Source organism: Pseudorasbora parva, chromosome 17, assembly GCF_024679245.1.
Source record: "Pseudorasbora parva isolate DD20220531a chromosome 17, ASM2467924v1, whole genome shotgun sequence".
Taxonomy (NCBI): domain Eukaryota; kingdom Metazoa; phylum Chordata; class Actinopteri; order Cypriniformes; family Gobionidae; genus Pseudorasbora; species Pseudorasbora parva.
In genome coordinates this window covers 5311214-5325230 of record NC_090188.1, presented here as the reverse complement: position 1 = coordinate 5325230, position 14017 = coordinate 5311214, and the positions used below count along the sequence as shown (strand labels likewise).

Sequence of the window (14017 nt, the reverse complement as noted above, 5' to 3'; positions counted from 1 at the left end):
GTGCGTGGAAAAGAGATGTGTTTGTTATATATTTCGTTTGTAATTAAAACACTAATTGGGTAAACTACTGTAGTTGTAAATGTGAGTTAATAACACGCGTTCTTCCGCTCCGTTGTATACAAACACCGCGTGAGATTGCTCCCCGCGCATGCGTCATAACGCGACAGGTAGCTCGCGCTCCAAACTGTCGCGCATGTGCTCAGGCTGTGGATTAGCCTACAGGTAATAATGTAAATATTATTCAGTTTCTTACGCAGACAGATCGTTTCGCTTCACAATTCCTCAATGTATCGTCAGGAGCCACGTATTAATTTAGCTTAGCATGTTGTTGACTCCTGAAGTGACTGTAGCCATTGACTTGCATTATACGGATCACGGTTTCAGCTAACCGTTAAACACTGAAGAAAAAAGATATCTATTAACGTTACATCTTGGATGGCCTGAGGGTGAGTAGGCCTAAATTAACAGCTGCTACTATACATTTTTGGGGAAACTTCATTATACCTCTGAAGAGTAAAGTAATATAATACTCTTTTGAAATCTTATTATATTGCCAGGTTGCATTTTCAGTTTTGATTTAGACTGGTGATTATTTTATGGAAGCTTGTTTACGCCACAGAATAAAACATTTTAAAAGATATTTGCGACTTTTATCTCACAATTGTGTTTAGGCCTACATCTCGCTATTCTGACTTTTCCCCTCAGAATTGCAAGATATAAACGCGCAATTGCGAGTTATAAAGTCAGAATTGCGAGATATAAAGTCAGAATTGCGTGATATACAGTCAGAATTGCGTTATATAAAGTCAGAATTGCGAGACATAAAGTCAGAATTGCGTTATATAAAGTCAGAATTGCGAGACATAAAGTCAGAATTGCGTTATATAAAGTCAGAATTGCGAGACATAAAGTCAGAATTGCATGATATAAGTCAGAAGTGCGAGATCTAGTCAGAATTGCGAGTTATAAATTCAGAATTGCGAGTTTTAAAGTCAGAATTGCGAGTTATAAAGTCAGAATTGCAAGATCTAGTCAGAATTGTGAGTTATAAATTCAGAATTGCGAGTTTTAAAGTAAGATTTGCGAGTTATAAAGTAAGAATTGCGTGATATAAAGTCAGAACTGCGAGTTATAAAGTCAGAATTGCGAGATATAAAGTCAGAATTGCGACTTATAAAGTAAGAATTGCGTGATATAAAGTCAGAACTGCGAGTTATAAAGTTAGAATTGCGAGTTATAAAGTAAGAATTGCGTGATATAAAGTCAGAATTGCAATTTATAAAGTCAGAACTGCGAGTTATAAAGTAAGAATTGCGAGACATAAAGTCAGAATTGCATGATATAAGTCAGAATTGCATGATATCAGAGTTGCGAGTTATAAAGTCAGAATTGCATGATATCAGAATTGCGTGATATACAGTCAGAATTGCGTTATATAAAGTCAGAACTGCGAGATATAAAGTCAGAATTGCATGATTTAAGTCAGAATTGCGAGTTATAAATTCAGAATTGCGAGCTTTAAAGTAAGAATTGCGAGTTATAAATTCAGATTTGTGAGTTATAAATTCAGAATTGCGAGATATAAATTCAGAATTGCGAGTTTTAAAGTCAGAATTGCGAGTTATAAAGTCAGAATTGCGTGATATAAAGTCAGAACTGCGAGTTATAAAGTTAGAATTGCGAGTTATAAAGTAAGAATTGCGTGATATAAAGTCAGAATTGCAATTTATAAAGTCAGAATTTGTGATATAAAGTCAGAATTGCGAGACATAAAGTCAGAATTGCATGATATAAGTCAGAATTGCATGATATAAGTCAGAATTGCATGATATAAGTCAGAATTGCATGATATAAGTCAGAATTGCGAGACATAAAGTCAGAATTGCATGATATAAGTCAGAATTGCATGATATCAGAGTTGCGAGTTATAAAGTCAGAATTGCATGATATCAGAATTGCGTGATATACAGTCAGAATTGCGTTATATAAAGTCAGAACTGCGAGATATAAAGTCAGAATTGCATGATTTAAGTCAGAATTGCGAGTTATAAATTCAGAATTGCGAGCTTTAAAGTAAGAATTGCGAGTTATAAATTCAGAATTGCGAGCTTTAAAGTAAGAATTGCGAGTTATAAATTCAGATTTGTGAGTTATAAATTCAGAATTGCGAGATATAAATTCAGAATTGCGAGTTTTAAAGTCAGAATTGCGAGTTATAAAGTCAGAATTGCGTGATATACAGTCAGAATTGCGTTATATAAAGTCAGAAGTGCGAGATATAAAGTCAGAATTGCGAGTTATAAAGTCAGAATTGCGTGATATACAGTCAGAATTGCGTTATATAAAGTCAGAAGTGCGAGATATAAAGTCAGAATTGCATGATATAAGTCAGAATTGCGAGTTATAAATTCAGAATTGCGAGCTTTAGGCCATCCTTAAAAATATTCTTGTTTGCCGTAACCCGACCGACCCTGTCAATTTAGGACCGACTCAAATTATTATTATTTTTCCCTTTTAGTCCGACCAAATTGCCGGTTATAAATTTGCATTAAGACCGACCAATTTCTTTTTTTACTCTCAAACATCTAATACAAAAGTAATAAAATAATATGAATATATTTTAGTAAGTATTATAAATATATAAATTGACTGGGTCTACATACAAACGAAGGCTACGTTCTTTATTTTATAGAAAAACCCGTGATGTCATCTATGTTTACACTAAGGTTAACGGATGTCTATGCTATGGCCTGCACGTGCGTTCGTTTTGGCTCATTCTCTCATTCATTGTAACGTTAGACTATTAAAGCCCTGTCGGAGATTTCGCAGCATTGTGTGACAGGAATCAGGACCATGGACACGTTACACACACCAGGCAAGTGCACTGCAGAGGGGAGGGCTTTGGGGGTTTGAGCCCGTGCCCTTTTTGAAAATTAATCAAAAGTGCCCCTCTCAACATTCATCATTACTATATTGTGGCCAATAAAACAGAATTTGAATTATAATTAATATAACAACGTGTACAAAACAGTAACAAATGGCGGAAAAGCCGTTTATCTTGTCTCTGTCAGTCTGAAATGTCGTTGTCATAACGCGTTGCTATGGGTAGCGTGTGTTTTGCTCGACTGCGCGTGGTGGGAGCGGCGGCACTGGTTGTAACTTGAAAATTAATGCTTTATGTAAAGTTCTGTCGATGGATACACGTGCTGGCTCCATCAGAGACAGGCTACACTACAACAGCGATAATAAAAGAAAAACGTGGGCAAAACGGTCTATCTTTGTAAACTGTGTTCAATGCATGCGAGTGCTGCGGTATGACCAGTCATTTCGCCGTTATCACCCAGTATATTCGCCAGAAGACGCGAATGAGAACTCTGCAGTGTGAGAAGCTGTCTCTCTGCGCTGGTACAAAAGCGCGCGCACGTCTCACAGCGTGAAAATATTGAGTTCTTCAAGTCTTGCGCTTCAACGGACAAACTCACACAAAAAGTATGTCAACATGTCGATCTTGATGAGTATCCAAGCAGACATAGTCTGATGCCTTAAGTGAACAGTATACATTCGAGAAAGACGAGCATATCCCTGTATTAGGTCTTAAAGGGGCAGTAGCCTTTACTGCTGTCTGTCAAACAAAAGATAAGGACATCACTCACTGCTCTTGATTGAATAGCTTTTGTAATTTTAAAAAGGATTGATCTTTGACTGAAAAAAGGTTGGGAAACACTGATTTAGTGAATGGCTGTGGCTCGACGGCAGTAAAAACAATCCAAGCAATCACGATTTTTTAACCTTTTTCATCATTAATGATAATCAAAGCTATTATTCTAAATGTAGGCTGTCAAGAAGGAGGAAAGAGGGGCAGTGTCTCTTCAAAAAAACAGAGACAAAACATAATATTACAAAAATAAAATAACGTCTGAAAAAAATGCTCTGCCATTGTCTGTGATGTTTGTTTACTGTAATATTTACCAGTAAGGAGAAGGTTATAGCTGCTTAATTAATTGAATTCATAAAAAATATATATATTTTTAATATTCAAATACACTAGTCTATATCACCATATGCGTTGGTTTAGCAACAAGTGCAAGTCACTTTAGAGACACAGATAGTTGCGTGTTCTGAGTTAACACAATCGAGCGTAAAAATACGAATACATATACATATCATATACAATACATATCACTGGAAAATACTAAAACGGGAATATAGCGGGAAAAGAGCTAAAATACCTGAGAAACCCAGAAAAAAGGGAGGGTTGACAGCTATGAGTCAATGACAGCTAGCGGTGGTGGAACCTTTTCTTAATGAATGCACCTGAAATTTATGCAATAAACATGTTTTTGACAAATATTTCAATTTGTTTGTGGTCTATATAGCCTGCAATCAGCCTATGCGCCCGAAGGCATGGCTTGAAGACCCAGTCAGTTTAAATTCATACCTACGTAATCACCATCACCAAAAATTAGCTTCTTTTTTTTACATTAAAATTAAAAAAAAAAAATTTGACCTACCTACCGACCCTTTTTAAAAAAAAATTTACTGTTACTGCAAACCAAAATATTTTTAAGGATGGCCTTAAAGTAAGAATTGCGAGTTATAAATTCAGAATTGTGAGTTATAAATTCAGAATTGTGAGTTATAAATTCAGAATTGTGAGTTATAAATTCAGAGTTGCGAGTTATAAATTCAGAATTGCGAGTTTTAAAGTCAGAATTGCGAGTTATAAAGTCAGAATTGCGTGATATACAGTCAGAATTGCATTATATAAAGTCAGAACTGCGAGATATAAAGTCAGAATTGCATTATATAAAGTCAGAACTGCGAGATATAAAGTCAGAATTGCATGATATAAGTCAGAATTGCGAGTTATAAATTCAGAATTGCGAGCTTTAAAGTAGTGGGGCGGCAGTGGCTCAGTGGTTCATGTAGGTTGTCTACAAACCGAAAGGTTGGTGGTTCAATCCCCGGTTCCACCTGACCAAGTGTCGAAGTGTCCATGAGCAAGACCCCAGCTGCTCCCGACGAGCTGGATGGCGCCTTACATGGCTGACACCGCCGTCGGTGTATGAATGGGTGAATGTGAGGCAAAAATGTAAAGCGCTTTGGATAAAAGCGCTATATAAATGCAGTCCATTTACCATTTAAATTAAGAATTGCGAGTTATAAATTCAGAATTGCGAGTTTTAAAGTCAGAATTGCGAGTTATAAAGTCAGAATTGCAAGATCTAGTCAGAATTGTGAGTTATAAATTCATAATTGCGAGTTTTAAAGTAAGAATTGCGAGTTATAAAGTAAGAATTGCGAGTTATAAAGTTAGAATTGCGAGATATAAAGTAGGAATTGCGTGATATAAATTCAGAATTGCAATTTATAAAGTCAGAATTTGTGATATAAAGTCAGAATTGCTAGACATAAAGTCAGAATTGCATGATATAAGTCAGAATTGCATGATATCAGAGTTGCGAGTTATAAAGTCAGAATTGCGTGATATACAGTCAGAATTGCATTATATAAAGTCAGAACTGCGAGATATAAAGTCAGAATTGCATGATATAAGTCAGAATTGTGTGATATAAATTCAGAATTGCGTTATATAAGTCAGAATTGCATGATATAAGTCAGAATTGCATGATATAAGTCAGAATTGCGTGATATACAGTCAGAATTGCGTGATATACAGTCAGAATTGCGTGATAAAAAGTCAGAATTGCGTGATATACAGTCAGAATTGCATGATATAAGTCAGAAGTGATAGATATAGTCAGATTTGCGCGTTATAAATTCAGAATTGCGAGCTTTAAAGCAAGAATTGCGAGTTATAAATTCAGAATTGCGAGTTTTAAAGTCAGAATTGCAAGATCTAGTCAGAATTGCGAGTTATAAATTCAGAATTGCGAGTTATAAAGTCAGAATTGCAAGATCTAGTCAGAATTGCGAGTTATAAATTCAGAATTGCGAGTTTTAAAGTATGAATTGCGAGTTATAAAGTCAGAATTGCGTGATACAAAGTCAGAAGTGCGAGATATAAGTCAGAAGTGCGAGATCTAGTCAGAATTGCGCGTTATAAATTCAGAATTGCGTGATACAAAGTCAGAAGTGCGAGATATAAGTCAGAAGTACAAGATCTAGTCCGAATTGCGCGTTATAAATTCAGAATTGCAAGCTTTAAAGTAAGAATTGCAAGTTATAAATTCAGAATTGCGAGTTTTGAAGTCAGAATTGCGAGTTATAAAGTCAGAATTGCGAGTTATAAATTCAGAATTGCGAGTTTTAAAGTAAGAATTGCGAGTTATAAAGTCAGAATTGCGTGATATAAAGTCAGAATTGCGTGATATAAAGTAAGAATTGCGAGATATAAAGTCAGAATTGCGAGATATAAAGTCAGAATTGCAATTTATAGTCAGAATTGCAATTTATAGTCTGAATTGCAAGTTATAAATTCAGAATTGCGAGTTTTAAAGTAAGAATTGCGTGATATAAAGTCAGAATTGCGTGATATAAAGTCAGAGTTGCGTGATATAAAGTCAGAATTGCGTGATATAAAGTCAGAATTGCGTGATATAAAGTCAGAATTGCGAGTTATAGTCAGAATTGCGAGTTGTAAAGTCAGAATTGCGTGATATAAAGTCAGAATTGCGTGATATAAAGTTAGAATTGCGTGATATAAAGTCAGAATTGCGTGATATAAAGTTAGAATTGCGAGTTATAAAGTCAGAATTGCGAGTTATAAAGTCAGAATTGCGAGTTGTAAAGTCATTGAATTGCAATTTATAAAGTCAGAATGACAATTTATAAAGTCAGAATTGCGTGATATAAAGTCAGAATTGCAATTTATAAAGTCAGAATTGCGTGATATAAAGTCAGAATTGCGTGATATAGAGTCAGAATTGAGAGTTATAAAGTCAGAATTGCGAGATATAAAGTCAGAATTAAGAGTTATAAAGTCAGAATTGCAATTTATAAAGTCAGAATTGCGTGATATAAAGTCAGAATTGCGAGATACAAAGTCAGAATTGCGTGATATAGAGTCAGAGTTGAGAGTTATAAAGTCAGAATTGCAATTTATAAAATCAGAATTGCATGATATAAAGTCAGAATTGCAATTCATAAAGTCAGAATTGCGAGATATAAAGTCAGAGTCGAGAGTTATAAAGTCAGAATTGCGTGATATAAAGTCAGAATTGCGTGATATAAAGTCAGAGTCGAGAGTTATAAAGTCAGAATTGCGTGATATAGAGTCAGAGTTGAGAGTTATAAAGTCAGAATTGCGTGATATAAAGTCAGAATTGCGTGATATAGAGTCAGAATTGCGAGATATAAAGTCAGAGTCGAGAGTTATAAAGTCAGAATTGCGAGATACAAAGTCAGAATTGCGTGATATAGAGTCAGAGTTGAGAGTTATAAAGTCAGAATTGCAATTTATAAAATCAGAATTGCATGATATAAAGTTAGAATTGCGAGATATAGAGTCAGAGTTGAGAGTTATAAAGTCAGAATTGCGTGATATAGAGTCAGAGTTGAGAGTTATAAAGTCAGAATTGCAATTTATAAAATCAGAATTGCATGATATAAAGTCAGAATTGCAATTCATAAAGTCAGAATTGCGAGATATAAAGTCAGAGTCGAGAGTTATAAAGTCAGAATTGCGTGATATAAAGTCAGAATTGCGTGATATAGAGTCAGAATTGCGTGATATAGAGTCAGAGTTGAGAGTTATAAAGTCAGAATTGCAATTTATAAAGTCAGAATTGCGAGATATAAAGTCAGAATTGCGAGATACAAAGTCAGAATTGCGTGATATAGAGTCAGAGTCGAGAGTTATAAAGTCAGAATTGCAATTTATAAAGTCAGAATTGCGAGTTATAAAGTCAGAATTGCGTGATATAAAGTCAGAATTGCGTGATATAAAGTAAGAATTGCGAGATATAAAGTCAGAATTGCAATTTATAGTCAGAATTGCAATTTATAGTCTGAATTGCAAGTTATAAATTCAGAATTGCGAGTTTTAAAGTAAGAATTGCGTGATATAAAGTCAGAATTGCGTGATATAAAGTCAGAGTTGCGTGATATAAAGTCAGAATTGCGTGATATAAAGTCAGAATTGCGTGATATAAAGTCAGAATTGCGAGTTATAGTCAGAATTGCGAGTTGTAAAGTCAGAATTGCGTGATATAAAGTCAGAATTGCGTGATATAAAGTTAGAATTGCGTGATATAAAGTCAGAATTGCGTGATATAAAGTTAGAATTGCGAGTTATAAAGTCAGAATTGCGAGTTATAAAGTCAGAATTGCGAGTTGTAAAGTCATTGAATTGCAATTTATAAAGTCAGAATGACAATTTATAAAGTCAGAATTGCGTGATATAAAGTCAGAATTGCAATTTATAAAGTCAGAATTGCGTGATATAAAGTCAGAATTGCGTGATATAGAGTCAGAATTGAGAGTTATAAAGTCAGAATTGCGAGATATAAAGTCAGAATTAAGAGTTATAAAGTCAGAATTGCAATTTATAAAGTCAGAATTGCGTGATATAAAGTCAGAATTGCGAGATACAAAGTCAGAATTGCGTGATATAGAGTCAGAGTTGAGAGTTATAAAGTCAGAATTGCAATTTATAAAATCAGAATTGCATGATATAAAGTCAGAGTCGAGAGTTATAAAGTCAGAATTGCGTGATATAAAGTCAGAATTGCGTGATATAAAGTCAGAGTCGAGAGTTATAAAGTCAGAATTGCGTGATATAGAGTCAGAGTTGAGAGTTATAAAGTCAGAATTGCGTGATATAAAGTCAGAATTGCGTGATATAGAGTCAGAATTGCGAGATATAAAGTCAGAGTCGAGAGTTATAAAGTCAGAATTGCGTGATATAAAGTCAGAATTGCGTGATATAAAGTCAGAGTCGAGAGTTATAAAGTCAGAATTGCGTGATATAGAGTCAGAGTTGAGAGTTATAAAGTCAGAATTGCGTGATATAAAGTCAGAATTGCGTGATATAGAGTCAGAATTGCGAGATATAAAGTCAGAGTCGAGAGTTATAAAGTCAGAATTGCGAGATACAAAGTCAGAATTGCGTGATATAGAGTCAGAGTTGAGAGTTATAAAGTCAGAATTGCAATTTATAAAATCAGAATTGCATGATATAAAGTCAGAATTGCGAGATATAGAGTCAGAGTTGAGAGTTATAAAGTCAGAATTGCGTGATATAGAGTCAGAGTTGAGAGTTATAAAGTCAGAATTGCAATTTATAAAATCAGAATTGCATGATATAAAGTCAGAATTGCAATTCATAAAGTCAGAATTGCGAGATATAAAGTCAGAGTCGAGAGTTATAAAGTCAGAATTGCGTGATATAAAGTCAGAATTGCGTGATATAGAGTCAGAATTGCGTGATATAGAGTCAGAGTTGAGAGTTATAAAGTCAGAATTGCAATTTATAAAGTCAGAATTGCGAGATATAAAGTCAGAATTGCGAGATACAAAGTCAGAATTGCGTGATATAGAGTCAGAGTCGAGAGTTATAAAGTCAGAATTGCAATTTATAAAGTCAGAATTGCGAGTTATAAAGTGAGAATTGCGTGATATAAAGTTAGAATTGCGTGATATAAAGTTAGAATTGCGAGTTATAAAGTCAGAATTGCGTGATATAAAGTCAGAGTTGAGAGATATAAAGTTAGAATTGCAATTTATAAAGTCAGAATTGCGAGTTATAAAGTCAGAGTTGAGAGATATAAAGTGAGAATTGCGTGATATAAAGTCAGAATTGCGTGATATAGAGTCAGAATTGCGAGATATAAAGTCAGAATTGCGAGATATAAAGTCAGAATTGCGAGATATAAAGTCAGAATTGCTATTTATAAAGTCAGAATTGCTATTTATAAAGTCAGAATTGCTATTTATAAAGTCAGAATTGCAATTTATAAAGTCAGAATTGCGAGTTATAAAGTCAGAATTGCGTGATGTAAATTCAGAGTTGAGTTATAAAGTCAGAATAGCGTGATATAAAGTCAGAATTGAGAGTTTTAAAGTCAGAATTGTGATTTACAATATCTCACAATTCTGACTTTATATCACAATTCTGTGAAAAAAGGTAGATTTAAAAATCCTTTTTATTTATTATAATTTTTTTTTTATTTTATTTTTTTTATTCTGTGGCAGAAATAATAGAATGTACAGATTTTATATAAAGCTGCAGTCCGTAAGTTTAGCCTCTGTGCAAGAGTTTTCATCTCTGTTTGAAACCTGCAATTGCAGTTATTTGCTGAATTATCATCTTAACAGGGGTTGTGCATCAGCGCGGATGAAACTAATGTTTTGAGGATCATGTGTGGCTGTCATTCATCACCGCACCGGTGTGATACTGTTCTTCAGAATCACAGATTCTACGTCTTAGAAATACGGCCAAAATATGAATTTTCACCGGAAAATGTCATCTGAAGAAACTAGGGATGGCGAAAACTAAACATTTTCTTGACCGACCACCGAGCCTCTAGCCTAGAAATCTAGACGCACCCTAGCGGCAGCAAATCGAATCTGCCGTGAGAGTCGTCTAGCAACTCTCAATACCCTTCTGAGCTGTATTCGCCTAACTCTTGCCGGGCCAATCACATCGTGTATTAGTCGGTGGGCGGGGGCATAATGACGACGGACGAGTTGCGTTTGTGGGCTTCTAGTAAACACAGAAACTGGCGAGCGGCGGTCTTTCGAATCAGCTTTGACCGCGACTCTGGAAGACTTGGAGTTAAGCTTTTAGAACAAAGAACGGCACTGAAGTCATTCTTAAGAAGGGAAGATGTGTTCGGAGTTTTTGAAGCTCATTTGAAACATTTAAGAAAATGACAGATCCGAAGAGACGCCGGTTTAGTTCGAGGTAGTGCTAACAATAATAAAGAAAGATGATGATCAACACCTTATGTGTTACCACTGAAATGTAGATGTAATATATTTCCAAATGTAAGCCTTATGTGGAATGACGCTTCATACTGTCGTCTGCCCCGGCTCTAACCTCAAATGTTTTAGCCGGTTTACTTTTTGCAAACCTTGTGAGCACGCAAACCCAAACGCTGTGACCTCGCGCCAAATGATTTTATTGGTTTATTAAGTACAAACAGGCGAGTTATGAAAAATTGAGTGTGAGGGATTTATTCACTTCACATAGGGATGCACGATATTGGATTTTGGCCGATATTCAATATGCCGATATTTTCAAAATAATTTTGGCCGATACCGATATATATACGAATTTTTTGCCTGATATATTAAAACTTTAATTTTACTGAAGAGAAATCCATGTATCTCTTCTGTATTGATTCTACCATAAATGTATTATTTTACAAATGTAGAAAGACATTCACACCTGAAAAACAGTTCAATTATTTCACTTGGAGAATAAATGATATGGCAGTGTAACATTTTATTTTTAAGTTTAGACTTTGAAACTTCAGTCCTTAAGATTAAAATAAATACAAATACATTTTCAAATATTTTTTTACATCTTTTCCTACTGGAACAGGTCTACCAAATGCTCCCCCAACATAGTGGTTAACATGACATTGTACTGAAACTTACAGAAAACACTTCAAGTGCACAAAACAAGAAGCTGTAGTTCAGACCTCCACTTCAGTCCTGAGGACCCACTTTAAAGTATAATCAAACTTAAAACCAAGCTCCACATATTATCTTGTAAGCCACAAAAAAATAAAATAAAATACAAGGACATCTTATCCTTTACTTGAACTTGAGTGGTGCAAAACTTTTCAGTCCAACTAACTAGGGTGACAACTTCGGCTGACCGGTAGGCTTCTGTTCAGCTATTTTTTTAATACCAGAGGTAGGTTTTTCTTAAGAAAAATGAGCATCTCTGCCTTTTCACCATCCATTCGATTTCTCTTTTCATCCATCACATCAGAGGCAACGCTAAAAAGCCATTCACTGTCAACGCTTGTGCAAGGTGCACACAGGTACTTGCGTGCAGCAAGAGCGAGGGCAGGGAAACGGTCCTGGTTGCACTTCCAGTACTCCAATGGACTGTGGTTGCTGGGAATTATGGGTTCGGCCAGGTATGAGATGACCTATGAAGTAACAGAATACCAAAATATTACTTACGGATATATATATATATATATATTTTTTTTTTTGCTTTATGCTTTAGGCATTAACAGAGCTCTAACGTTTTTTTCCAGAAATCAAATTATTTATTAGTGGCACGTTTATTATTACTACCGTAAACATAGCGAATTATGATAATAAATAGGCGATTATCTATGTTATGACTGCAGAATAATAATAGCGAAAGTCGCATCATTAATCAGGATGCTTTCGGTTCAAAAGTGAAATATATATTTTTTAAAATAATAACCTACGTTTGTGCATGTTTTACACTTACCTGTGACGCTGACGCGGTCTTGTCTTGCTCCTCAAACATGACATTCTCCTCCAGAATTTCGTCATACATATCCAGCAGTGATCCTGTTCGGGTCCTCTTCTCTGGGGGATCCTCTGTGCTGGCATCTGCACTGTCATGTTCATGTCATCCAAAACTTTGAGCAGGTCGCGAGCACTCCTCTTTTTTTCCTCGTCAAAGTACCGATCTTTGTAGCGTGCATCAAGCATGGTTGCAACAGAATAAAGTGCCTCACAATGCACACCGTTGAAGCGATGATTGACGGCTTCCAGCAGGGTAGTTTTGGTAGTCTGCACTCCTCTGTCCGTGTCACTCGGCCGGCCAAACAGTCGTGTCAGTGCCACAACCGCGGGGATCACATCAGCAGCAGAAGCCTCTGCAGAACTTATATCTCTGGTCAGCTGCTCAAAGGGGGCGAGAAGTGTGATCATATTTTCTATAATTCCCCACTGATTTGCCGTCAAAGTTGCAGGAAGCTCGAAATCAGCGGCATAAGCACCTAGTGCCCTTTTCTGCTCGACCAAGCTTCGCATCATATAAAACGTCGAATTCCATCTGGTAGCGATATCTTGTTGAAGTCGTTTTACCGACATTCCGTGCTCTTTCTGTACATCTGCCAGTCGACTGTATGCCAGCTGGGAGTGTTTGAAATGTCCAGTTATTCTCCTTCCCACGGCCACAACATCCGCCACGCTGCGCTGAGACAGGACACCGTCATTCACCGCCAGTTGCAGTGAGTGTGCCATGCATGGTAGACTTGTCACACCAAACTCCATCATAGCTTTAGCCATGTTACGGGCATTGTCACGTAGCACGACATGCACTCGTTCTCTTTCTATTTTCCATTTCCCAAACATACTTTCAAATGCAAACCCAAATGCAGCTGCTGTGTGAGAACCGGAGCATTCCTGTGAGTGTAGGACAGCTTTTTTAAGGGTGAAATCTTCATCTATCCACTGGGCAGTGAGGCTCAGCATGCTTACAGGACTCACGCTTGGTCCAAATGTCCGTGGTGAAGCTAATGTGACGCGCCGGCAAGGAGCTTTTCAATTTGACTGGCGACAACACTCTGGAGTTCAGGTAAGGCCACGTCAGAAAAATAGCGCCGGCTAGGCATAGCATACCGCGGCTCTAGGTGCATCATTAGCCTCCTAAAGCCAACATCTTCCACCACGCTAAACGGCTGGTTATCAAGAGCAATAAATTCAATTATTGTGTCGTTAAGATAGGTCTTTTACCTTTGGGTGGTCGCTGCTGTATTTTCTAGCTTTGTCAAAGGACTGAAGTAGAGGCTGCTGATGGGTTTTTGCCGGCATTTTTTCCGTCTTACTTTTTAAAAAGTCTTGGTGCTGCTCAGGATGACGGCTCTTAAGATGTGTAATCATATTTGTAGTGTTGAAAGACTGTTGTTTTACGCCTCCTCGCATTACTTGTGCTTTACAAAGATTGCCGATAGCAACTTTATCTGTTTGACAGATCTCGAAATGCTTCCACACAGCTGACATGTTGTAAGTTTAAGTTTTTGGCGCTCAAGCTACGTTCATGGTCGTAGCGCGCACATGAAACACGCCCCCCTATCGGTTTGGCTCATCGGCAGAAATATTCATATCTGCCGAT

The 14017-nt window shown here is 36.3% G+C and overlaps 1 long non-coding RNA gene across 1 annotated transcript in view; it reads left to right on the top strand.

The window, feature by feature from the left end:
* Positions 1 to 240: 240 nt before the first annotated feature.
* LOC137045366 (uncharacterized) overlaps positions 241 to 14017 on the top strand; it is a 24731-nt gene continuing 10954 nt past the window's right edge. Inside the window, exon 1 of the long non-coding RNA XR_010898751.1 lies at positions 241 to 446. This is a non-coding gene — a long non-coding RNA (uncharacterized lncRNA). The remainder of the gene's footprint in view (positions 447 to 14017) is intronic.